General features: G+C 46.0%; 1 non-coding gene across 1 annotated transcript; it reads left to right on the forward strand.

Annotated features, from left to right (window-relative positions):
- The first annotated feature begins 24,634 nt into the window (after window positions 1–24,634).
- On the forward strand, window positions 24,635–24,848 carry LOC135364240 (small nucleolar RNA U3). Its single transcript, XR_010411162.1, has one exon. It is a non-coding gene; the product is annotated as a small nucleolar RNA U3 (small nucleolar RNA).
- The last annotated feature ends 1,278 nt before the right edge of the window (window positions 24,849–26,126 follow it).

A 26,126-nucleotide genomic window follows, 5' to 3' on the forward strand; every position in this document is an offset into this window, starting at 1 on the left:
AACCTGCTTCTCCTTCTCCCTCTGCTGCTCTCCCTGCTTGTACTCTCTCTCTGTCTAATAAAAAAAAAAAAAAAAAAAAAAGACTTAACCTTGGGCATCCTGGAATATCCCTGCCAGAACACTAGGGTCTTGCCCTGAGAAACCTGATCTCCTTGCAGTGTGGGTGGTCACTGTTTTGGTAATATGGGTAGTGTAATTTCCTTAGTGTGACCTGTTGTCTTGGAACTTATTTTCAGAAAGGCAAGATGATCTTGGGGAAGGAAATGGACAACACCCAACGTGCCCCAGGTAACGCTGAAGACTGTGGACTATGAATTTTCCTGGTGACCTCTGGAGACTTCACATCCAGGGATAAAGAGAAAGTGCTGCCTAGAACTATTCCATCCATTCAGTCAATAGCAGAATATGCCCTTTAACCATGTCATCTATTTTCATGTGGTAGTTGTGTAGGTCTCACTTTCTTACTCCCTCTCATGTTGAATAACCTACAGAGTGGACACACATGCATTAACCCAACCCAGGGATTCCTGTAATCAGCTGTTGTCTCCTGTGTGGTTCAACCCAAAGTGAGATGCATATCAGCTTTGTGCCTGTTTGACATCATCATGTTGGAGGATTTTTTTTTTTTGGAGGATTTTTGATAGCAAGAGAGGAAATTGAAGAATAAATGCATGTCCTATCAAAATATTGAGAAAATGTTCCTTGCAGTCAGAATGTCTGAGAGTCAGTAAGGCCTCAGGAAATTTAGTCACTTGGACACTGCATGTAAAAGTCAATGCAACGTAGGCAGCAGGGTTGAAGCCACTTGTTTTGATTCCCTCTGTGTGATGGGAGGCATCATTTTGACGTGAGTATGACAGGGAGGGTTTAGTCTCCTCCTCTATCACCTGGTTATGAGCTCAGTGCACATAGTATCTGCTACTCTGTCTCCCACTGCTCCTCATATAGGAGGCCACACTCTGCTCCTTATTTAGGGGGATAGTTTTTTTCCCTCCAAGGGGACAGCCACATGGCTTTCTGTGACCACTCGCTAGAACTCCCATCAAATCCAGCTAGGAATCCACGGTGTCTGATCCTCCTGGTTTGATCTTCTATCATTCTTGTCTCACCCGGCATAGCACGGAGCCCCAGGAAGTTGAAAAGAAGGAATTCCTACAGGACACAGTGGATGAATGTCTTTTGACTCCTTCAACTCTGCAAGAAGGATGTGACAGCGACCAGTCTTGCCATGATGGCAAATTCCTATTTGATGAACAGGAATTCGGGTCTGTTCTGGATATGGCCTATGAATGCTCCGATTCCAAAGGGGCTAGAACTCCACGTGGTCCCCCAGGTAGTGTCCATATTCCTTGTTCCTCACACCCTGCCAGACTGATACACCTCTCCAGCCCAGGCACAGGAGGTCACTGCCAGACCTCCTAATTTTGAATTCAGCTCTTGTCCTCTCTTGAAAGGCTCTAATTTCCATTCTGAAACCATGCCCCTGAATTTCCTGATGCCTGCCAAGGCTGTTGGCAGCCTTTTCTATATCTTTGGAGATGGCACTGCCCTGGTTCACTCTCTTCCCTTAGTCTATCTCTTCACTTGTCTTATCCCAAGTCAGCTGAGAACCAGAACTGGACCACTGCTATGGGACAGTGGATGTTTCTCTGGAGCAAGGCATGATCCTGAAACTTCCCTACCCCATGAATGGCCCCTGTTTCTTTGTAGCTTTGAAGATTATTCTGCTTTGATGGTGTGTAGAATCCGTTCATTGGTTTAATCTGAATGGCTTATTCCTCTAAACCATTCACCAACAGCATTTCAGATGGAAAAAGCCTGAATATTGCAGCAATCCTCTAGGAAGCAGCCAGGTAGTTCCCCAGGATCTCTGGGAAACAGAATCAGTTCGTCTGCATAGACTCAAGATTTAGGATGCTGTGATGATGGCCTCTTTTATCAGGGACATTTGTTTAATAACTCAAGAGAACAATCCCAGTGATTGCTTACACTGGATGTACCTAAACCCTACCTAAGCCCTCCTGGATGATTACTCTCACAGTTGCCTGTTAGTACTGTGCTTCTCTTTCTGTCCTGTGCTATGCAGGATATAGAGGGGGCATTTGTGAAGGCGAATCTGCTTACTGTAACTCTTTCTCTTCATTATTTGCAGAAAACCGAATTGATCAGGAGGGGCTGAAAGGACAAGAGTCAGCTGCCCCCAGGTAATTCTGAATACTTGGGGGCTGTGAATTCAAAAGTGTCACCCAGGGAAAAGCAGAAAGTGCTGAAGAAAACTATATTATCCGTTGGGTCAATGACAAATTATCCATTTTCACAATGTTCTCTGTGTTCATTGTTGTACTTGGATTGCTTCCCATTTCTTAATTACTTCTCGAGTTGAGTAACCCACAGTCAGCTGACCGAGGTGAACTAATATGGCACAGGGATCGCTGTGCTTGCTCATTCTCTCCTGTGTGCTTTAGAGAGACATGCACATCTGCTTTCTGCCTTTAGATTTCGCATGTTGACGTGTTCATAACATGAAAATATCACAGCAAGTAGACAAACATATTCTATCATGCCACAATGTTCAGAGAAAGAGGCCTTCCTGGCATGAGATTTCTGTGCCAGTGGACTGCCCCCAAAGCTGCCCACGCTTGGCCACTACATGCAGAACTCAATGCCATTTGAATGGAAGGGGGAAAGCCACCATTCTGGGACTCTGTCTGTTGTGAATCATGACTGGACGGCACAGAGATAATTCAGTCTCTTTCTTCACAAGCTTGCTATTTGGCCTGTACACTGAGCACTTGTCCTTCGATCTGCTGCCCCTGTGACAAACACAACTTGTCCCACAAAAACAAGAGTTGTTTCTCTCTTTAATGGGTCCTCCCTCTCTTTGCTTTCTTGACCACTCCTTTCTGCCTTCCATCCAAGCCAGACAGGACATATGATTTCAGATCCCTTTAGGTTAATCTTCAGTTGTCCCCACCCTGCAGGCTCAGCAGACAGCTGGTAGAGGTGGTAGAGCAGGACATCTCAAGGGACTCTCAGGATGAACACTACTTGACATATTCTGTTCTTCCCGACCTGTCTGACTCCTACTGGCCTTACAGGAGCACCGCCATCTTCCTACCTGAGGAACTGGAAGTCTGTTCCTCTCTGGAAGCGACCAGTGAGTACTCCATTGTCCAGGTGATCAAGCTCCACCTGGACACCCACAAAGATCTCCTCTTCTTTGTACCCCAGACCTCTGCTGTGCCGAGAGAGGTCATCCCAGTGGGCAGGGATGTTGTAGGCTCTCTTCCTACTCCCAGGGCATGCCCATGTCACCTTGGCTTCTCTGTCAGGTCGTTGTTGGGCCAAGGCAGGCACCACAAACTCAACTCACCTCAGCCACATGACCATAGAAGGTGTCTGTCAGACCTAGTGTGGATGACATGTCTCTTTTCACCTGTAATAAGCTCTAGGCTTCATCTCTGAGCCGGGTCCCTTAAGAATCTATGCTGGCCGCAGTCACTTGGCATTCTTGTCCAGGGTTAACTGGTTTTGCTGTTCTTAGTCCCATTCTCTGTCTCCTTTAGGTTGGCTTGTCTTCCTAAACGGTTGTCTGAAAACCACCCTAAGTGTCTCCACTGATAGCTTGTTTATGTTTCCAGAAGCACAGCTGTGCCTTGGCATTCTCCCACCACATGAATTGGGCCAATGTTCTGAGTAGCACCAAAGACTCACTTGAATTGGAGGGTTTGTCGTTGCATTCCATCTGTTCAGTCTCAATGTACCAATTCCACTAAGCCTTCAACAACCAGCTATCTGATGAGAGAAGGCTGAACGCTGCAGTCATCCTTTTCGAATGCAGGGAGGCTGGCTCCCCAGAATTGGTGTGAAAAAGAGAAGTTAAAGTGCTTGCACAGACTTACGACAGGGGAAACTGTGATGCTAATCTCCTAGACGATGTAAATTTTTCCAAATGCCTCGGGCTGGGAAATCAAGCCAGTTATCCCAAGACAATATCGGAGGCACCCTGAAATACTCTTCTGACTAAACCTGTTCTCACACTGAACATATCTGAGTGCGTGGGTAGCATGAGACACTGGATTATTAACGTACCAAGAAGGATCTCCTTAATGAGCGGCCCTGTCTGTATATATTTCCAGAAAATCAATTCCATCAGGAGGAGGAAGAAGACCAGGACCAGATATGCCCCAGGTAACTCTGAAGACTCATGGGTTGTTATTTCAGTGCTTCAACTGAAGGACTGCATTTCGAGGGAAAAATAGGAATTGCCGAACATACTTATTTCATCCGTTCTCCAATCACAAAAAGTCTCTTTTAACCATCATGGGTGTCTTCACTGTGTAACATGGTTAAGTTCCTTTTATTGACCCCTCCATTTCAGTAACCTGCAGTCAGTTGAACTTGGTGAATTAATCAGTCACTGGGATTCTCTGCATTCCCCTCTTCTCTCTTTTTGTAAAACCAGAGTGAGAGGCATATCTGCCTCTCCCTCTTTGGTCTTACCACACTGAAGATATATTATAGCCAAAGAATATCTAGGATAAAATTCACATCATGTCACAATAGTTAGAGAGAGAGGCATTGAAGACACAAGATCTCTCCATTTTGAAGATGCTTTTTAACTCCCGGGTTCACTTGGTCAATACAATTTATGTCAAAGTGTTGAAGCCAACTTTGGGATTCTCCATGCATGTTGTGAGTCAAAACTTCCATTCCACAATAGTTCAGTTTGTTGTTCAGAAGCTTAGTTCTGTGGCCACTGCCCTGGGCACCTTCTCTTCTCTATGTCTACTGCCCCCACAGCAGCCACACTGGAGGATAGTTTTTGCCATCAATAATGGGTGTGTCCTTTTGTTATGAGTGTAATTCGCCGCAGCCGCCCATCAAAACCATTAGGATGCTGGGGTGTCTACTTTTCTTGTCTTAATGTTCAGATCTCCCCACCCTACCAGGTTCAGCAGGGAGCTGCCGGTGGTGGAAGAGCAGGATGCCCCATGGGACTCACTGGATGAATGCTATTTGACTTCCTCAGCACTTCCTGACCTGTCTGACCCCCACGGGACTTCTAGGAGGGCTGACATCAACTCATTCCAAGATCTGGACATCTGTTGTTCTCTGGAAGTAGCTAGTGAGTCCTCCATTGTCAAGGTGATAAAGCTCCAACAGGACTCCCAAGTGGACCCACTATTTTTGGTATCCCAGCCTCTGGTTCCGCTGAGATGTGTCATTGCTGTGTAGAAGCCCGGTAGACATAGGGATCTGAGTCAGGCTCTAGGATAGACTTTTCAGCATAGACATCAGGTGAGTCAGGGACCTGCCCTTTGTTCCTCATCTCAGGCCATGCTTCTGGCTCCTGACAGAAGTTAGGACATTGGAGTCAAGGCAGATGTGACAAACTCACACTCAGTTTTGCTGCACATGCAGAGGTGTGTGTCTTTGTTCCTAATTTCCTTTAAATGTGTCTCCTCATCTGCGATGCTCTCGTTTTCATACCTGAACAACGTCCCTTGAATATTTGTGCCTGTCCAAAGATGCTGTCAGCCTTACCTGTATCTTTGGATTTGTCGTTTGCCTGCTTTGACTGCACTGATCCCCAGTGTCTGTGTCCTCCGTGTTGGCTGTCTCGACTGAGTCATCCCTGGAGTATCAGGACATCAACACCTCTACCATCAGCTTGCTTGTATGTTTCCCCGAAGCAAAGCTGAGCCTGGGCATTGCCCCTGCCCATGCATGGCTCATATGTCTGTGTGGCACAAAGGATTGTACACAATAGATTCCTGTTGATGTGAGGGTTTGCAGATTCCATCCACCAGTCTGGTCTTTGGGTCTAAATTCCCTTAAACCCTCACACCTAGAGCATCTCATGGGATAAGGTAATGAGAGAAGGTGGCGGTACGTTTTTCGAATGCAGGTAAGCTGTTCCCCCAGAATCTGTGGCAAAACAGATGTTTCCCTCTGTACACGGACTCTTGAGCTGTGGCTCTATCACAGCAGGGAGCTCATGCCCGGTGCTTTAGGAAAGCAAACCAAGGCACAATCCCAAGACACTACCTGAGGCCTCCTGGACGATTTTCTCTCACAATATCCTGCTGCCCCACTAAGGATAATTATGCCCATGTACTAGTTGTATCGGATACTTAATTTTAATGTACAAATGTTCTGTTTAATATGACTGGACCTGTCTGTATCTGTTTGTAGAAAATCATACTGATCTTTCGGTGGAAGACCAAGACCGGATATACCCCAGGTAACTCTGAAGAATCATGGGCTTTAATTCAATGGTGATCTCAGATCTAGGCAAATTTAGAAAGTGCTAAATGTACCTATTTTACCCATTCAGCTACCCACAACGTGGTCCATTAGCAATGTTCTCTGTTTCACTGTGGTACTTCTATAGGCCCCTTTCTTAATCCCTCCCAAATGTAGGAACCTCTAGTCCATTGATGCAAGTATCCTAAGCAATCACAGGAACTGTTCGTATTGGATCAATCCAAAATGCCCGTCTGTCGCTGCTGGTTTCGCATTATGATGTTGGCAGGAATTCATGGCAAGGAAAGTGTTTAGTAAAAAAAAAAATTCACGTCTCAGTATTTAGACAAGTAGGCGTTGAACACACGAGCTTTCCAGGACTCTACAATGCTGCCAGTCTGGGGTTGTCTTGGTGATTTCTGTAAATTTCAACAAAATGTATGCAACGGTGTGATGGTGGTTTTATTGTTTTCTGAGTGTTCTGTGTGTTGTGACTCTTGTGCACAGGGTGGTTCAGACTGCTTCCCTTAAACTCCCATTCTGGCCATGCTCTGAGCACCTCCTGCTCTCACTCTCTCCCTGCCTCCCTGATCTATCCCCAGTGCAGCTACACTCTGGCCCCAGAGAGAGGCAGAATGGTTCATCTCCCTTGATGGGGAATTCCCATTGGTTTCCTGTGACCAGTCCCTCCTCCCTGCCAACAACACCAGCTGGGACTCCGTGTTGACTCAACCTTCTCGTTGCATCTCCTGTCCTCCCTGTAACACCAGGTTCCCCAGGGAGCTGCCAGTGGCAGAAGAGAATGAAGTCCCACAGGACTCACTGGACGAATGTTATTTGACTTCTTCAGTTGGCCATGACCTGCCAGACACCTGGAGGCCGTATACAAATGCCTCATCCATAATTGATAAGCCGGAAACCTTCCTGGGTCTGGATGGAGATGGTAAGTACTCCCATGTGAGGGACACAACGTTCCTGGGGCTCCCAGGAAGCCTGTCTTCTCTGTATCCAACAACCTAAATAGGCTGAGACATGCACCCGTGGCAATAGGCCCTGTAGACTCAAGCTGGTTTGAACTCTGCCCTTGGATTTAATTTTGAAAACATTGGGACTCCCAGGTGGTTCATTTGGTTATGCATCCAGCTCTTGATATCCACTCAGATCTTCAACTCAGTGTTGTGAACTCAAGCCCCAGGTTAAGCTCCACACTGGTTGTGGAGACTACTTAAAAAAAAAAAAAAGGTATCTTGTGGATCCAATTTCCTTTCCTTCTGTCGCAGACTACCTTCTGTCACCTGGCCCCCTCACAAGTGCAGGCTGTTGGTACCAAGTCAGGTTAGAGAGGAGAAATGGAGGGAAAAGGGCAACAACTCAGGCACCACTATCTCCCCTGGAGACGTCTGGGTAACAGGCCTCTTTTTATTTCTTTCCAGAAGAATCTTGTGCTGCCCATGAAATTTTATTGCCAATTGTACTTCCTGTGTGCTTCCTGCAAACTCTCTGGCTCTCCACACAGGTTTCCAGTCAGCTCCCTATCTGTAGCATCTGTGATATTGTTGCTGATTTCAAAGTTTTTGTTCCTGGGGTGACTACGTTCCTCTGGAGCATTTAGATGGAAGATCCTGAGCATTGAGTCCTGCCTGTACAGTATGGTTTCAGTGAAGCCAAAGCTCTAGCCCTGGTTTTCCATCCTCCACGGATGGCGTGCTTGTCACCCTTTCTGCAGCATCAGTGGTTTTCTCCCCCGTGTGGATATGTTTTCAGTCACGTGTCTGCTCAGTGGCGTAAGTCCTGTAAATGATCAATGGCCTGTGCACCTGACATGGGTATGGCCTCATTCAGGAGCAAAGCAGAGTTGTTCCCCTCTCCAGATTCTTCAGAACATGCTGCCTGCTGAGCAAGACCCCCTTGGGGCCCCACTCGCATAGGAGTGCAGGCTAAAACCCAATTTCCCATTTCTTCCCACTCAGGTTATTTTTCGGCCTTCCCTTCTTGGAGAAGCATTTGCATTGTTAGGAGACTTTCTTTGCTCATCAAATCACCTTGTAGGAGCAGCAAGGAGTATATGATGTTCCTTACCATGTCAATGTTGTCTAGTGAAATTGGCCATGGAAGGTTTTGTCCCTCAACCCTATTTGGTCAGTAACAGCCTTTCCACACTAGGACCACCTTCTCCCCTGTTTCCCATCCCTCCCCGAGGGGCAAAGAAGCAAAGGATTCCTCGAGATTATAGCAACTCAGGAAGCAGAAATGAAACACACAGTTATTTTGCTTTTGTTGTCTACCATGCCCTTTCCCGTGCCCGCTCAGCAGCAGCTCTGTTAGGCTGGAAGCATTGGGTCCCCACAGGGACACTCTCCAGTCCACGCCGAATCTCCTGTGACAGCTGAGGGTGCTGAGCCTCACCAAAGTCACGTCACTTGCCCAAGACCCCTGGCCAGTGGGGAGTGGGATGTCAGACTCACCAGATCAGACTGTCATTGCTCACAAGTCAGTCCTGTCAGGGAGTAAGTGGGGATGGGGCTCACCCTTTCATCTCTGCTTTTGTCCCAAATTATTTGAAACAGTTGTAAATGTAAACAAAAATGTTGCAAGAATGCCCGAAAGACCCCTGTGACCCAGCCACATATCCGCCAACTCCTACCTTGTGAGTCAGTCTGTGGTGTGAGCAGAGCCAGTGGCTCATCCAGCCCCTCCGGGAGATGAACGTCTCCAAGAGGCTCTCCATCCACAAGCAATCAGGGCTGAGGGGTCCCGGGCCTTTTCTGCTGCCACCAGGGGGCGCATGGAGGCTCCTCCCTTGGCTGCCTGGCACCCTTGTAAGGTTGCGCAGTTCTCTCTGAGATGCTGACGGCCAGGTGTGGGTTCCCATCGGGGCAGGGATGAGAAAGGTTCAGACACATGTCTCAGAAGGCAGGTGTGTGTGATATGGCCTTCCATTCACCCTGGACCAGGGGGGCATAATTCACCCACGTGGATGGGCTGAGATGAGTGAACGCAGCGTCTACATTAGACACTGTCTGTCCAGGTGCGGGTTCCGACGGCAGCGTGTGAACAGTGGGCATGGGCTGTGATTCCAGCAGCAGGGTCGCAGGAGGGCTACCCGGCCCAATCCTCCCTGCACAGGGAGAAACCCTGTAGAAACAGTCCAGTCTCACCCGAAATGCCAACCTCATCTTTGCTCTAGGGCTTTTCCCCACCAGCCAAACTAAAAATAGTGGGCAGTCCTTCAGAGTTTGATAAAATATTTTCCCTTTTCTTCTGCATTTGCAAAGCATATTGTATGAGTAGATTAAATGAAGCCTGGCAGTTGAGAAAAGAGCCGTAAAAGAACATGAGGACATTAGGAGTGATAACTTTAAACACACTTAGACCTTCATTCAAGATAACGTTTGAGAATGGGCAACCTGGTTTTGACAACTCCTTCCCCAACCAGATGTGCTAATTGCAGAGGATTTAGCCTTTCCCCCAGTAGGAAGTATCATCAAATCTTATGACATGTCCTCAATTATGAATGGCTAGTACACTGTGCCTCGAGGACTGATGGAGAGCCCACCGATCCGAGAGACATGTTTGTGGCAGAAGACCTGGGAGCTGGGGAGACACCTGGTGTGGGGCTGGGAGAAGTGATGCTGGAGGACAGAGAGGGACCATAAGATCGAGGGACACCAGAGGCAGGGTGAGGAGTGGACTGTGTGCAGCAGAGAGGGCAGTGAGTGTTCACCAGCACGGTGGGCTTGTGGGAAGACAGGACTTGGGGGCATCGACAGGGCAGCCGAAAAGAGCAGATAGAAGGAGGTGGGGGAATCCATGGTGAGAGGAGATACAGGGTGCTGCCAGGGAGACTAATCAGTCACAGATTCTTGGAAACCATTTGTAGTGACAGGTGAACAGACTGGTGAGAAGGAGATGCACACAGGGGACCAGGGCCCACGGCAGGGAGGTGCCACGGCCTTCCTGAGGCTGACCTGCTCTGGCGAGAGGCTGTGGCAAGTCTCTGGTTAGCCCCCTTTCTGAGAACATGGACTCCCTTCACAGTAGCAATCTGAGCACCTTTGATTAGGGACTGCAGCCCAGACCTCACTGAGGAGTGTGTGATGCAAGGACTGGGCGCTGTATGCCGTCCCTGAAGACCCACAAGTCTGATCCTGTAGCACCTCTGGCCTGGAAGTTTCCAAAGGGACTCAGACCCCTGCTACATTACTTAGAGCTGTTGGCGCCTCCCCCAATGGCAATGGAATATATCGAATATAGATGTGTGGATGGGGGAAGGGAATCAAATAGTGCAGAGGAGAAACTTCAAAAGCCTCCGGAGCTGTGAAAAGTTCCCATAACTTTGTCCGTGGTCCCTTCTCTAGTGGTACCTGAAGCATCTAGAGGTCCCCTTTGCAACTCCCTTCTTTAGTGGTACCCGAAGCCTCGAGGCCGAACTTCCTTCCCTGTTCTTTTTGTTTCCGGTACACACCGGCAACTCCTCCCCATGTCCTGAGGCCTCTCTAGGACCTTCTCTCTAGGCTGTAGGACCAAGGTTACTACTAACAGAATGATAGGCATGAGCTCGTGTGCCCATCCAAAGGCCCTGTGGGGTCAAGGGGAGGATTTTCACCTCAGGGTCTTTGCAGGCTGGGCACCTGCCATCCCAGCAGCCCCAGGCTGGGACACAACGGTGACATCTCCTTCATACACATGACGTCTGCTTTTGTGCCTGCTCGCAGGGTGGTCTCACTGACAGGCGGGGACATCAGACATGGGTGGTCTGGGAGTGCTCAGCTATGGAGCCCGGGGATTCAGCCCATTGAAATCTCTTCTTGCTTCAGCTCCGATGCAGGCTCCCTGTCACCAAGGGCCATCAAGTGGAAACTGGACTTTCCAAAGAGCAGAGGTGCAAACTTCCGGAGCACAGACACAGCCAAGCACCCAGGTGGCCAATATTCTGACACCGCAGCTGGACCAGCAGTTGGATTCTGGTGACAACAGAGCCAGGCTCGGCCTCTCCTGCACCCTCGGGAGCCTGGATGCCAAGATGGGTTCTGGGAACCAATGGCCCCTCTTCCAAGGTGAGTGGGGAGAGGAGTAGGAAGTTCTGGTCCCCACGTTGGTCATCACCGACTCCTGGCTGGAGGCCCCACTGGGGTGAGGTCGAACCTCACGATGCTCCAATACAGTGAGGTGAGCAAATCCTGTGTTTAGTAGCAGCTCTGCCCCAGGTCCTGGGCTTGCGCCTTCCTGGCTGTTTAACTGGCCAACGTAGTCATCTTCTTCCATATTGTCCCCTCAGTCCCCTCTTCGGAACCGCTGAAAATGGTATCTCCGTTCCATCAATGCTGGGAGCATGAAACCACATCTTTTCTAGGGGGCTTGATTCAACAACAATTGCTTGATAACATCTATGAATTTGTCGTGTCTAATTCTTGGGCCTCTGTGGTGCTTTAACACTTGGAAAATGGTGTCAGGGCTTGTTTCATGCAGGGTGGTCGGTTCCTACCGGCCCCACTTCCCCAAACCCCATCTCCCGTGGCTTTCTCAGGAAGGCTCGTGTGCCCCGTTTCCTCTCCTTCAGCATCTCCAAGCCCATCTTCCCTGTTCGGCGCTCACAGTCACAATGGAAATACTGGTCTCCCGGTTAGTTTTGTTTTTTTCCCTTTTCTAAAGAAATAAGGGGCCACTTTCTTACATAAAGTGCACGCGTCACTCTCTCTGCTGATCCTCCATCTAGTTCGTCTTCTCCCTTCATCTCTGGGGCCTCGTTCCCAGCTTCCTGCTCATCAGGATGCACCTCTGCTCAGATTTCCTGACGTCTGAGATTTTCCACCCTCCCCTGGGTCGTGTCTTCACTACCCTCCCCTGGGTCATGTCTTCCTTACCCTCCCGCACTCAGTGTCCCTTCCTGGAACCTGGGGTGGCCCGGGGCTACTCTGTCAGGCACCAAACAACCTGAGAAATGAAGAATCGCCGTTCCCACGTGGCGGTGACATATGCAGCAGCACGGTGGCACCAGGGAGGGGCCCCAGAGAAAGAGCTCAGTGAGTGTTCGGGGATGCACAGCCCCAACAAGGGCCGTTGAACGTCACCTACTTACTGTCTTCCCCCTCGAGCCTCTCTGTCACTTCTCCTCAGTGCCCACGGTCTCGGCCCCGACTCACCCCACTGGCTCAGTCCCTCTCTCTGGGACTCACCTTCCACAGAGGCCTGAACAGAAAACCAGGCTCCGTGCCAGGGTCTTTGTCCATTCTGGCGAGTATAACAGAAACGCCACAGACAGGCTGACTTGTCCACAACAGAAATCGATAACTCACGGTTCTGCCGGCGCCGTAGATCCACAATCCAACAGGTGCATCTTCGGGCCTGGTGACACTGCCTTCGTGGTTCAGAGGTGGCCGCCTTCTTGCTCTGTCCTCACAGGGCGGAGGGACGAGGGAGCTCTTTGGGGTCTCTCTTTTGGGCATGAGTCCCTTTGATGGGGGGATCTGCCTCCCAAAGTTTCACCCCACAATACCATCACATTGGGGATTAGGTTTCAACCTATGAACTGGGGGTGAATACAAACTATCCCACTGTGGCAGGTGGTTTCATTCTGCTCCCCCTGAAATCCTTCCGAGGTGTTGAACAGGTCACCTGTTTCTCGCCACTGCTTTTCTCTTTCCTCTTGAATTTGTGTATTTTTTCCAATTTCAACTGACCAGAAAGGGGGTGAGAAGGTTATGCTCCATGTCCCCCAAATCCCTATTTAATCATTTTCTCAATTAGATACATACGTACATACAGACACACGCCTCTATATCTTATGTCACATACATGACGTATATTATACCTAGTGTTCATATAGGAAATGTACCATATGTTGAGGCGTGTTGTGTAAATTCCCCAGCTTTCTCTTCCCTGGTTGCTCCTCAAAGTCTTCCCTTCAACTTTGACGTTGGCTGATCTCTACAGTCTCTTCCCTCCAATAGGACGGCCTCTTTCCAGCATGATTTCCTTGCCTTTGTCTTCTCTTCCCCGGAACTACCTCTCTTTACCATTTCTGTTTCTCTCGATTTCACTTTTGTCGGTTGTGAGCACGTTGGCCTCCTGGTCCTCTTATCCTTACAGGGTAGTGTGAGAGAGAAGAAGAAAACAGGAAATAATCAAAGTGTGTCCACTGGCTTCCCCTCACCTGTGACCTGTCGGATGGCCTTTCTCATTCTGCCCACTGTCCTTCTTTGGCGTCAGTGCAGGTGGAGGCTCAGAAGGCTCATGAATCACAGCAAATCCTGTTGATGTGCTTTTCTTTTCAGAGCTGGGTTTGGAAGCTTCCATCTGCATGAAGAACCCTCCCAAGTTGGATGGTGATGCTGCAGAGGGCTCAAGGGACAGCCAGCGTGGGTGTCACGTCTTGGGCCCCATGAAAGCCCTCGGTGCCATGAAACAGAAGATTATCAAGAGGAAACTGCAGTTCGGCAAGTGGAGACTCGCAAGCACATTCCGTGGCCTTCAAGCTTCGGGCACAGAGGTGATCACACATACGTGGCTCTGGGGCACGGATTCCTCTTACTCTCCTTCTGATTCTACCTCCACCCACCCCCAAACACACACACTCCTTGTTCTCTTCCTCAGTTGGTCACCCTCACAGCTGGTGCTACCTCTGTCTGGTCTTAACTCTGCTTCCCACGGGGCTGCCTCCCTGCCTTTGAGCCCCCTTCCTCAGAAAGCAGTGGCCCGCACGCGCTTCCATCTCCATCACCTGGTTGCATCTGGCCCTCCTCAGCAGAGCGGCATCATTTACACATGTCGCCAAGCAAGTGGAACTTTTCGGGAAATCACACAATTTCTTGGCCTCTGTCTTCCTTCCCTGCTTCCCCAACCCAGGCCTCCTTCTCCCAGGAGCATTGTCTTAATGAGTCACTTGCACAAGGCTTCTCCTCCAGGGTCTTTCAGGAAATCTGACCTAGGAGGACACGTAACCCTCAACTTCTCCCTGTGAATAAGAAGCGTTGAAGCTGAGGAGAAAGTGCCCCCACGACAAAATCTAGATGAGAACCCGAGTCACAGCTGGGAGTGCCACACCGGACCGGCTGGAGTCAGGTTTCTCCTCCACCCCTATAATATAGGATACAGGAAGAAATCCATATTGCATAAAAAGCCAGTGTCCAAAACATAATCCCTTCCCTGATCAAAGGTCAAGGAATTTAGTGCTTTCTTTCCTCCTATGACAATGAAAAGGACAGTTCACTAGTAACTAAGTGGATTTCACAGCCCCTGACAGGTTCAGTGCAGTTTGAAAGAAAATATTTTAGTCAAATTTTGCCCTTTGACACCAACTCAGTAAAGCAGCTTAGGTCTCATTCTCCTGTGTTAATCCATTTGCAGGCCCTTCTTTACACCAGGAAACACTGACAGCCTATGTCCTTAGGGAAAGTTTGGAAAAGAAGGGATGAGAATCTAGAGAGCTAAAACTAATGCTTTCTCATTTTCACGTAAGAGTTTGTGAGTCTATGTAATGAGCATATTCCTAGAAATGCCCTAAGGTCTATCCTGTGTGAGATTACCTTCCGAGAATGTTGGTGTCCCTGAGTGAAAATGACTAGGGCCATGGTTACACCCCTGCTCCCTTTGTGTGAATTGCCCTTTGAGTTTCTCGTTCTTGGGTCCTTCCCTCAGCCCCTCTGGGCTTGTTTCTGTCCAGCCAAGTGACCAACAGTGTCTACTGCCCGCCCACACCTCCAGATCAGAGGCTTCGCTCTCCCTTCCCCCAGATGTTTGCACAGGGCCTGAGCCTGGGTTTCAGTCCAGGGTTTTCAGGCACAGGTCACATGGCTTTCGGGGCTCCTTAGTGCCTTGGATGACAGCTCCTCATCTGCACATGGCAGAAAGGAACTTGGAGATATTCAGAGGCCCCTGTTGGCTCTCACAGTCTAGGACTCATTCCGTAGCCTGGACTCCGCCTCAGAAGACTGGGACAAAGGTGAGAAGGGGGTGTGTTTGTCTGCCAAGGGTCCCCTCCTTCCCACAGCAGTCTGTTTCTGAACGTATGTGTTGGGTGCTAGGTCCATCCCTCGCTGGGAGGCGTGAGAAAGCCTCAAGAGTGAAGTGGCCGCTGAGGGAGAGGTAGTTGCGATCTGGCAAAAGCTCACAGCAGCCTTGAGCTGGGATATCACCTGGCTCCCACTGGCGGGAGCACAGGGGTCCCTGGATCCTGCAACACAGGCTGCTTGTCACTTTGGTGAAGTATTGCTTTTGACCTGTGGCTCTCACTCTCCCCCTCAGCCTACCTGTGGCTCCCCCTTCAGCTTCTTCTCTGGACAGGGGTTCAGCTTGCTCCTAGCCTCTGTCACCATGTAGCCACCCCTCCAGGCTCAGCTGTCAGCAGGATCTGAGCAAGACTCGCATTTGGTTTCTCTCTCTCTTCCTCTATCAGATACCAAGTCCTTCAGAAACTAAGAAAAGAGATTGAATGAAATTTCACTTGAATGAAACCCCATCATAAAACCTCATCATAAAACCCCATGATTTTCCACTTGATGAAAGGAAATCTAGAGCAGCGCATCAAGTTACAGCCCAAGCAGAGCACAGGAGGGATCCTTTGCTGAGAATCAACATCACGATCACAAGCCATTCTCTGTGATTTGGGCTGCAAAAGACTGGTTGGAGGAGAGAAATTCTAGCCCTTCAGCTGCAGTTGTGATAAATCGCTAAGGACACCAATGCCTGAGTAGATCACACACAGTTTTGAGAGACCATAAGTCTTGCTGTTCTCAATTCCATCCTGCAGAGAACCGGAGTCAGGAGCATCATGGAAAAAGACCACATGTCATACTGGACATTCTGGGCCTCCAGATGGGCTCTGCTAGGAACACACAGCATTAACTACGCAGTGTTCCTGCTGGAGAGCTTTAGCCTGAATTTGAGCACGAGGTAGTGATCAGACAACTTCAGGATGTAGAACATTGAACAGGATGAATGGCCTGTGTCTTCAAACAGTCAGTGTCACCACAAATAAGAGACAACCAAAAGGAGAAGAGGTATTTGGGGTTTCAAAGGACTAAAAAGAATGTGTGACTGTATTTCTTTAGTCCTTTCCAACCCAAAACATCTCCTCACCTTTGGGTTGCTGTCTCGGTGGTGGTGACATTCCCTTGTTTGTAGGGGACAGGCCAGATGTCCAGCTGAATGGCCTACATCCTGAAGTCGTCTGATCATTTCCTCCTGATTAAATTCAGCCTAACCCTTTGGCCAGGACACTCCGTAGTTACCGCTGTGTGTGTCCCAGCTCAGCCCACCCGGAGACCACGCGTGTCCAGTTTGCCCATCACCATTCTGGTGGTAGCAACACTGGGTATTTTGCTGGGGAAGGGCCTTTGCCATCTATTCATAGCAAGACACACGAGTTTCTTTCTTAAATTAGTGATTTGGTAAGTGGTACTCTGAGAATGTATGCAGATCCTCTTCTCCACAGTCTTTCTCTAAAATGTCGCCATCTTTTAAGGATCCCGACAGTGTGTCATAACCCTGTGTGTGTTTGTGTATTGGAAGAATTCCGACTTTATCATTCCCACACAACATGTATCTGCTGGCAATGTGATGTGGAAAAGAACATTCCCTCCCTGTTCATTATCATTAAAGGTTTTGTTTTGACAATCACGTGGACTATTGATTTTTTACATTTGATGCTCTAATCTGTTACTATCATGGCCATTTGGTGGATCTGGATACCCAGTACTGCAAATATTCTTGGTTCTCCTCGTCATATTTAATGCTGAGTCTCCATCTCTTTTAGGCTAAACATACCATACAGAAAAGAAATTTTGGCTGTGTTTGTCTCTCTGTGGCATGGGTTTTCTTTTCTGTGTGTGCACCTGTGTGTGTCTATATGTGAGTTTGGGGTTTAGGAAGGGTGTATAGGCAGGGCTGAGCATTGCACCAAAAGGTTTTGGACACGTTTGGTTCCTTCTTAGCTTGTGAAACTTTTCACATTCAGTCTCTCAGTTTTAAGTGATCTCTTAACCCCAAACTGTTGGCATTATTCTATTTTCTCTTTCCTTCTGTCTGATGGGGGGCTTGACCCTGGGACCCAGGGATCATGACCTGGGCCAAAAGCAGATGCTTAACCGAATGAGCCAAAAGGTTTTGGACATGTTTGGTTCCTTCTTAGCTTGTGAAACTTTTCACATTCAGTCTCTAAGTTTTAAGTGATCTCTTAACCTCAAACTGTTGACATTATTCTATTTTCTCTTTCCTTCTGTCTTAACCTGCCTCTTCTTATACTCTTGTTTCCACACAGTGAAACAGATGCCATTTACATCCTATTTTCCCCACCTGCTCCACTCCCAGATTCTTGTTTTAGATGTACAGTTAAGTCGATTCAACACTGCTCAGCTGTTCGAAAGTCGAAATTTCCCCAGTCATCTCTCGTTGGATGGATTTCACCTTCAAAGGACAGCTAGTGATGGATTCAGGACTCCCTGAGGGTTCCATATTGAATACTCTTTTTCTACTGCCTGCATACATGGACATCCTACCTGAGTAGAAAGTACTTGCACAATGGGATTTTACTGAGCTTTAAAAATAGAGTGCTTTCTCAGGGAAATACAAATCCAAACCACAGTGAGATACCAACTCACACCAGTCAGAATGGCTAAAATTACCAACTCAGGAAACAACAGATGTTGGCAAGAATAGGGAGAAAGGGGAACCCTCTCACACTGTCGGTGGGAATGCAAACTGGGGCAGCCACTCTGGAAAACACTTTGAAGTTTCCTCCAACAGTTAAAAATAGGAATGCCTGGGTGGCTCAGTCAGTTAAGCATCTGCTTTTGGCACAGGTCATGATCCCTGGGTCCCGGGGTCAAGCCCCCCATCAGGCTCCCTGCTCAGCGGGAAGCCTGCTGCGCCTTCTGCCTGCCGCACCCCTGCTTGGGCACTCGTGCTTTCTCTCTGGCAAGTAAATAAATAAAATATTTTTAAAAATTAGAAAGTTAAAAATACAGCTACGTATTAAGCTACAATTTATTCATTTAAAAAAAAATAAAGGTATTTATCCAAAGGATACAAACATAGTGTTTTGCAGGGGCACCTGCACCCCAATGTTTATAGGAACAATGTCCACAACAAACTATGGAAAGGTGGCATCTATACATATGATGGAATAATCCTCAGCCACCAAAAAAATGAAATCTTGCGATTTGCAACAACATGGACGGAACTAGAGGGTATTTTACTAAGTGAAATAATTCAGCCAGAAAAAGACAAATACCATATGATTTCAATCATAAATGGAATTTAAGAAACAAAACAGAAGAATATAAGGAAAGGGAAGGAAAAATAAAAGAAGAGGAAAACAAGAGAGGGCGGCAAAGCATCAGAGACTCAACTATAGCATACCAACTGAGGGTTGCTGGAGGGGAGGTGGGTAGGGGGATGGGGTAAACTGGGTGATGGGCATTAAGGAGGGCTTTTGATGTAATGAACCCGGGGTGTTATATGCAACTGACAAATAGTGGAATTCTTTTTAAAATTATTTTATTTATTTATTTGAGAAAGAGAGCATGAGAGAGTGAGAACACAAGCAGGAGAGAGGGGTAGAAGGAGAGGGAGAAGCAGACTCCGTGCTGAGCAGGGGGCTGGATATGGGACTTGATCCTAAGATGACCTGAGCCCAGGGCAGACGCTTAACTGACTGAGCCACCCAGGTGCGCTGAATCACTGAATTCTACCTCTGCAACTAATAATACAGTAAATGGTAATTAAATGGAATTTAAATAAAAAATTTTTAAAGAAAAATATATATATTGCCTTCCTTTGAATGTTTGATTGGGATATAGAATGTAAACTGATTTTCTTTCCATTGGATATGGAAAGAAAGTCTTTTTGGTGGTTGCTGGGGGGCAAGTCTGTAGCTTCAGAGGAGTTTTCTTCTTTTTCTTTGAAATCTATTAGTTCTATGAGGATAGGTCTTAGCGTTGGCTCCTCTGGTTCCGCCTCCCGCAGGCATCCAGGACTTTCTCTGCGACCCTGTCTCAGTATCTTTTGTTCATTTCTATTCTCTTGGCTGCTTTCTTTTCTGTATTCAATGTCCACTATAATTTTGCACCCATGTTGCCCTTATGAATCTTGTTGATCAGCCTCTTTTCCAGAGAATTTTTGTTCAGTTTTTTCCTAGTCTTGCCAATTCTAGTTTCCCATTTCTTGTTTCTTGCCCACTTCTCTTTGGAGTCGTGTGTTTGTTAAATGAACTTTTACCTTTTCATGTCTACAAATGCTTGTTCGTACATTTCATTCAGGTCGGGATGTGATTTTACAGTTTTCCTATGTTTTGTGATTGATTTCAGGGGGGATCTTTACTGGGCTGAAATGTTTCACTCTCTATTTCTGCTTGTTTTGTTTTCTTCTGTCACCTGGGGACACCGGTCTGCTCTGCATTTTCACTTTAACACACCTGGGTTTGTTACCTATGAGAAACAAAAGTTCCACGTAGGAACGGATGAGTGCTCTGAGTAGCTTAGTGGATTTCTGAGGTCTGGATCCCTCTCTTTGGTGTAATTATTCTAAGAGATGTAAAGGTCTGGGGATAGGGGAGGTTTGTCTTCTGCTCCTGGAATCCTGTTTTCTTCCAGTAGGTCTTTTCATTTCTACCAGTGGCTTCATTCTCTTTAGCACAAGCCTCCAAAGGACGCTACCTTCATCCAGGTCTGCCCCTCCCCTGAGTGCCACCTCTGTCCTCCACACCGTGCAGCCCCTTCCTTCTGATCCAAGTAGCCGAAGCTGGAGTCAGCAGGCCTCAGGCACCCTCTGAGCTCTTCCCACTCTCTTTCTGCCATCATTCACCTGTATTCCCTGCTGAGAATCCTCCCAGAAGTCCTCTCTTCTAAGTGCCTGGTCTGTGCTGACCCCCCTGCTGTCTCTGGCTCCCAGTCCCGGCTAAGTACTAACCATCTGGAGTCCACAGTTGTGCTGGCCCCTGGCTGTTCGGGGACAGGGTTATGAGCAGTGTTACTGACTCTCGAGGTTAAACCCTGACCCTTTAAAGTCATGTGTTGAGAGATTCAGCTGCCATTATCCTCAGTGGATTTGTACTCGTTATCACTCTTTTCTAGATGCAGAATGTCAGTAACACACACAAGTAGACAGAATCGTAGAACACATCATCCCCGTCCTCATCAGCCAGGTTCAACAGTTATCAACTTAGGGCTGAACTTGTTTGAATACAATCCCACCCACTTACTTTTTCCTATATTATTTAAAGCAAATCCCAGACATCATATTTCATTTGCAGTTTTATGTGTGTTTCCCTAAATGAGAACTCTTTTTCAAAGTATTATCATCATAACCTTTAAATATTCATAAATTAATTTAAAATATGTAATATCATAAAATACGTAGTGTTCAAACTTCCCATTGCTGTATTTAAGTTGTTTTCTCTGTATCAGGATCCAAATAAAATGCACACACTCTGATCAGTAGGACCTGTCTTCAAGCCTCCTAGCAATGTGTAGATTTCTCCTCAGTTTCTCCCTTTCCTTAGTCCTCCCTCCTTCCCTCCCCCTCCCTCTGGCTCTCACTCTCTGCTTCTCCCTCTCCAGCTCTTGTTGTCTCCTATTTGTTACTCATTTTTGAAAATACTGAGGTGTTTGTTCTGGAGCATTCCCACAGAATGCGTTATAGCCAGATATACATTAACACAGTCCATCATACTTCCTCTTAGTTCGTGCTGGAATCTCCACTGTTCGTGGAGAACAGTGTTATTACAAAGAAATGCAAGCCACACATGGAATTTAAGATTTTCTGGCAGGAACATTGAAAAGTAAAAAGTGTAAGTGCACAACAATCAAAAATAATCTTGCATCTTGCCGCTTAATGCTTCACATTAAGGGAAACAGAATTCCGCCAGAGTAATAAAAATGTGATTAATAGAAAAATAGTCTATATTTCTTCAGGTTTTAAGTTTACATTTCAGTGAGCTGTAAATGAAAGATAATTAAAATGCACTTCTAAGGAAAGAGGTCCTACTAACCGCATTCCAAATATTCAGTAGCCCCTTGATTCTAACGACTGCTGTGTTGGACCTGGCAGATGTAGAAACCGATCAGTTTCAGGCTTGACATGTTGGCAAGACTTCCTCTCAAGTGCTGTGTGCTCTTCCATCAGGAAGCACCTCAGGTCCCCTTAGGTTCAAGGCCCATCCGTCAATTGATTCTGTGGAGCAAAATGATAATATTCCATCATCCTGGTTTGGATCCTAGAAGACTAGAAGAGGGGAGGTGGTGTCTGGGGATGGGTGAGGTGATGGGGATTAAGAATTGCACTTGTGGTAATGAGCACTGGGCAATGTATGGAAATGTTCAATCACCATGTTATAAACCTGAAACTCATGGAACACCATATGTTAACTCTACTGGAAATATATATTTTTTAAAATTTTAAGACAATTTTATTTTATTTTATTTTATATTTTTTTAAGATTTTATTTATTTATTTGACAGAGAGAGACACAGTGATAGAGGGAACACAAGCAGGGGGAGTGGGAGAGGGAGAAGCAGGCTCCCCACTGATCAGGGAGCCCGATGCAGGGCTCGATCCCAGGACCCTGGGATCATGACCTGAGCCGAAGGCAGACGCTTAACGACTGAGCCACCCAGGTGTTCCCCTCAGTTTGTTTCTTAAATTAAGAGTCTCTTATGATTTGTCTCCCTCTCTGGTTTCGTCTTTTTTATGTTTTCCTCTCTTCTCCTATGATCCTCTGTTTTGTTTCTTAAATTCTGCGTATCAGTGAGATCATATGATAATTTTCTTTTCTGATTGACCTATTACGCTTAGCATAATATTCTCTAGTCCCACCCATGTCGTTGCAAATTGCAAGATTCTGTTTTTTGATGGCTGTGTAATATTCCATCATATATATATATGTATATATATATATATATATATATATATATATATATATATATATATACACACACACACACTACATCTTCTTTATCCATTCATCTGTTGTTGGACATCTGAGCTCCTTCCATAGTTTGACTATTGTGGGCACTGCTGCTACCAACATTGGGGTGCAAGTGCCCCTTTGGATCACTACATTTGTATGTTTGGGGTAAATACCCAGTAGTTCAGTTGCTGGGTCTTAGGTAGCTCTATGTTCAACTTTTTGAGGAACCTCCATACTGTTTTCCAGACTGACTGCACCAGCTTGTATTCCCACCAACATTGTAGGAGGGTTCCCCTTTCTCTGCATCGTTGCCAATATCTGTCATTTCCTGCTTTGTTAATTTTCGCCATTCTGACCAGTGTGAGGTGGTATCTCATTGTGGTTTTGATTTGTATTTCCTTGATGCCGAGTGATGTTGAAAACTTTTTCATGTGTCTGTTGGCCATTTGGATGTCTTTGGAAATGTCTGCTCATGTCTTCTGCCCATTTCTTGATTGGATTATTTGTTCTTTGGGTGTCGAGATTGATAAGTTCTTTATACAGTTTGGACACTAACCGTTTATCTGATATGTCATTTGCAAGTATCTTCTCCCATTCTGTCGGTTGTCTTTTGGTTTTGTTAGAACTTTCTGGTTTCTTATTAGTGGCTACATTATTTATAAAACTTTCTTGCTTGAACATCTCTGTTGAAGTTTGAATTAATAGCAATATGACAAAGAGGATTTATTTTTGTAAGGCAAGAAACTTGGAGAAGACCGGTCCCATCAATGGGCAAAACCAGGTAAATTTCACTTCCTTTCAAAGGAAAATTGAATTCGAAATTAGAGCTCTGACAGCTTTCAAGGTGGACTGTCAGGTGCCTGAGGCATATGTCTTCCAGGGTTTGTGTCTCTGCAGTAAACTGGAGGAAGTTAAGATGGGGTCAGATGGGCCAGGTCCCCTTCAATGCGAGAGTCCTCCGCAGTTTCTCCTCTGCCTTAGAGACTGGGTTGAAAATATCCTTGCTCTGCTATTCCTACTTCTCTGCTTTAGATAAAAGGTATACAACTCAGTGTTTCCTACTCATAAATTGATCATTATAAGAATAGCCTGGAAGAGTTAGTACAAATACCAGTTCATAGTCCTGGTTTCTAGCAATTCTGATTCAGTGGGCTTACATGGGGCCTGGAATCTACTTACTGCACCCAGGTGTTTAGTCAGTTTGGAGACTCTCTGCTATCATGGATGTCCCTTACAGTTCTTGAGAGTGATGATTTCATATATATTAGGACTTCTAGTCTTCAAAATCAACTTGTCAAGGAAGTATTACATTTTCCTGGTTTGCAGATGAAGAAACCAAGTCACAGAGAGGGCCTGCAACTGGCCCAAGGTCCCCTTGCTGTAGGTGCTGGGGCCAGGTGTCAGGTAGAGCCCCCTCCTACCCCAAGCCCCCTTCCCACATTTTCCATTCACTCCTATCTTTCCATATAGGTGCTTCCTTTGCCTAGACCTCATTCCTGCCCCAAACCTCCTGGATTAAACTTTTTCATTGGAAAAATATCTTCACAACAAGCTAATAGCATATTGTTCTGACCACTAGCTATTAATGTGAGACATGGTGCTTAATAAAAATACTTTTGCTTTCACATCTCCATTTAACATCAATATATGGTACAAAGTGGGTTTTAATATTAACTTATTTTTTAATAGATGTTCATCCATTCCACTTACTTTTAGGGAAAGTCCTTCATATTCTGGTGAAGCATACTGGTGACTTTATTTTAAAAATCAAATAATTGAGGGGCACCTGGAGGACTCAATAGGTGGGGCATGCGACTCTTGATCTCAGAGTTGTGAGTTCAAGCCCCATGTTGGGTGTAGATTACTTAAAAAGAAAATAATTGAAAACAATAAAATTAAAATTTATAAATGTATATGTGTATCAGGAAATGTTTTACTCTCTACCTTCTCACATTGATATATTTACATTGTGTTTCCTTATACCATAACGAATACCTTAATTACCGTAGTAGCTTTATAGTGAGCTTTGAAATTTAGTAAACTTCTCCATTTTAATTCTTCGAGGTCAACTAGGCTATTCTAGGTACCCTGATTTCCATAGACATTTGAGAATTAGCTTGTAAATTTGCCCCCAAAATGCCTTCTCCAGTATGAATCAGAATAATGCTAATTTGATATTCAAACAATATTTAGTCTTCTAATCCCTGACTGTAATATATATTTTTCCAATTATTTAGATCTCCTTTAATTTATCTCAGCAATAGTTTTCAGGGATCGTTGTTATATGTGTTCTTATGCAATTAATTGTGGTGGACTTGCATCTCTATTCTGTCTATTGAATTTCATTTCCTTTTTTTTTTTTTTTAATTTCACTTTCTAAATGCTCACTGCTAGTATGGAGAAATACAGTAGATTATTACATGAATGTTACTGAGGTATAATTTAGGTACAGTAGACTGCATCACTTTAAAGTGTACAATTAAGACTATACTTTGAGGGATCATTTCTATAGTTTGTTACTACAGAAGTTTCTCTGAACGTGTAGAGTACCCAAAACCATGAGGAGGAGGTGCAGTGTTCTCTCCTGAGCATGAAGCTGGCTTTAGGTGTTGTTTCCACAACTGCCAATTGCCACTGATGATCGTTCTCCTCCTCCTTTGGAGGAGTAAGAGAGAGAGGACGCAGTGTGAGTGCTTTCTCAACAAAAGAAAAATTTAAAGAGATAAACTGTACTACTAAATGCATTTGCACAGATGTACATACAATTGAAACTACTGCTCCATTCAGGACACAGGGCATTTCCTCTACCTCAAAGCTTCCCTTGGGTGGCCCCATTGAAGTCCCTCACTGCCTTCACCCGCAGCCCCAGGCAACCGCTGGCATCAAAGTGGGCTTGCATTTTTAACAACATTATGTAAATGGAACTCTTGTATGCCTACATTCCTTTCTGCAGCCTAAGGAGTCTAAAATGTATCCATATTACTACATGGATCACCAGTTCAAACTTTTTTATTGCTAAGTACCTCTGTGTAGATATATTCTGTCTGTCCTTTCACCTATTAATGGACATCTATGTAGTTTCCTGGGTTTAGCCATTGTGAATAAAGCTATGATGAATATTCATGTGCGGTTTGTTGTGCGGCCATATTGTGTATATACTTATGAGAGGAACGGCTGTTGATGTGATTGGGAAATGTTGACCTGTGGTTCAGCTTTTCTCAGTGGTTGGACCATTTTTCATTCCCACAAGTGTATGCAACTTCTAGTTACTTTACATCCTCACCACATGTGTTTTCTGTCTTTGTAATTTTAGCCACGGGGATGGAGGTGTAATGGTAACTCACTATAGTATTAATTTATCATCCCAATGCCTGAGTGTGCTGTCGAAAACTGACCTCTGTGCTTCAGAGCCAAAACAGAAGATGAAGACAGAGTTTGGAATATTGAGGAACAATAGCTTTATTGTTTTTCGGGGCACAGGAGGCTAGAACAGGCCAAGGCCCTCGAAAACTGTAAGTCCCCTCCCCCTGGAGGCAGGGGCAGGGGGGTGGTTTATTTTGACAGAAATTGTGTGGGTGCTGCCAGCCTCCTTCATCATGTCTTTAGGGTGGTACCAGGCTCCTGAAACAAAAGGCTTAGAAGGTCGGAGTGGAGGTTTACAGAAGAGAAGGAAAAGGTTACTTAGTTTAAAATTGAGCCTTGTGGAGACATTAGTGAAGCCATTTTGATTTTTGTTCAACTTTATGCTAGTAAGTGGTTTCAAGTGGAGCATCTTTTCAAGTGCTTTTTGGCCATTTGTGTGTCTTCTTTTGTGAAGCCTTTCTTCTTCTTCAAAAGCAAGTCTTTTGACCAGTTCTCCTACTGCATTGTCCATCAGACACAATCTGTGTCAGAACATTACACTGAAAACTACAGAGCATTACTTCAAGAATTTAAAGAACTAAATACATGGGGACATAAAATTTGTGGTGGA

The sequence above is a fragment of the Mirounga angustirostris genome, unplaced genomic scaffold, assembly GCF_029215605.1.
Source record: "Mirounga angustirostris isolate CCGP_5_RB_7025 unplaced genomic scaffold, mMirAng1.0.hap1 SCAF_4, whole genome shotgun sequence".
In the NCBI taxonomy this organism is placed as follows: Eukaryota; Metazoa; Chordata; class Mammalia; order Carnivora; family Phocidae; genus Mirounga; species Mirounga angustirostris.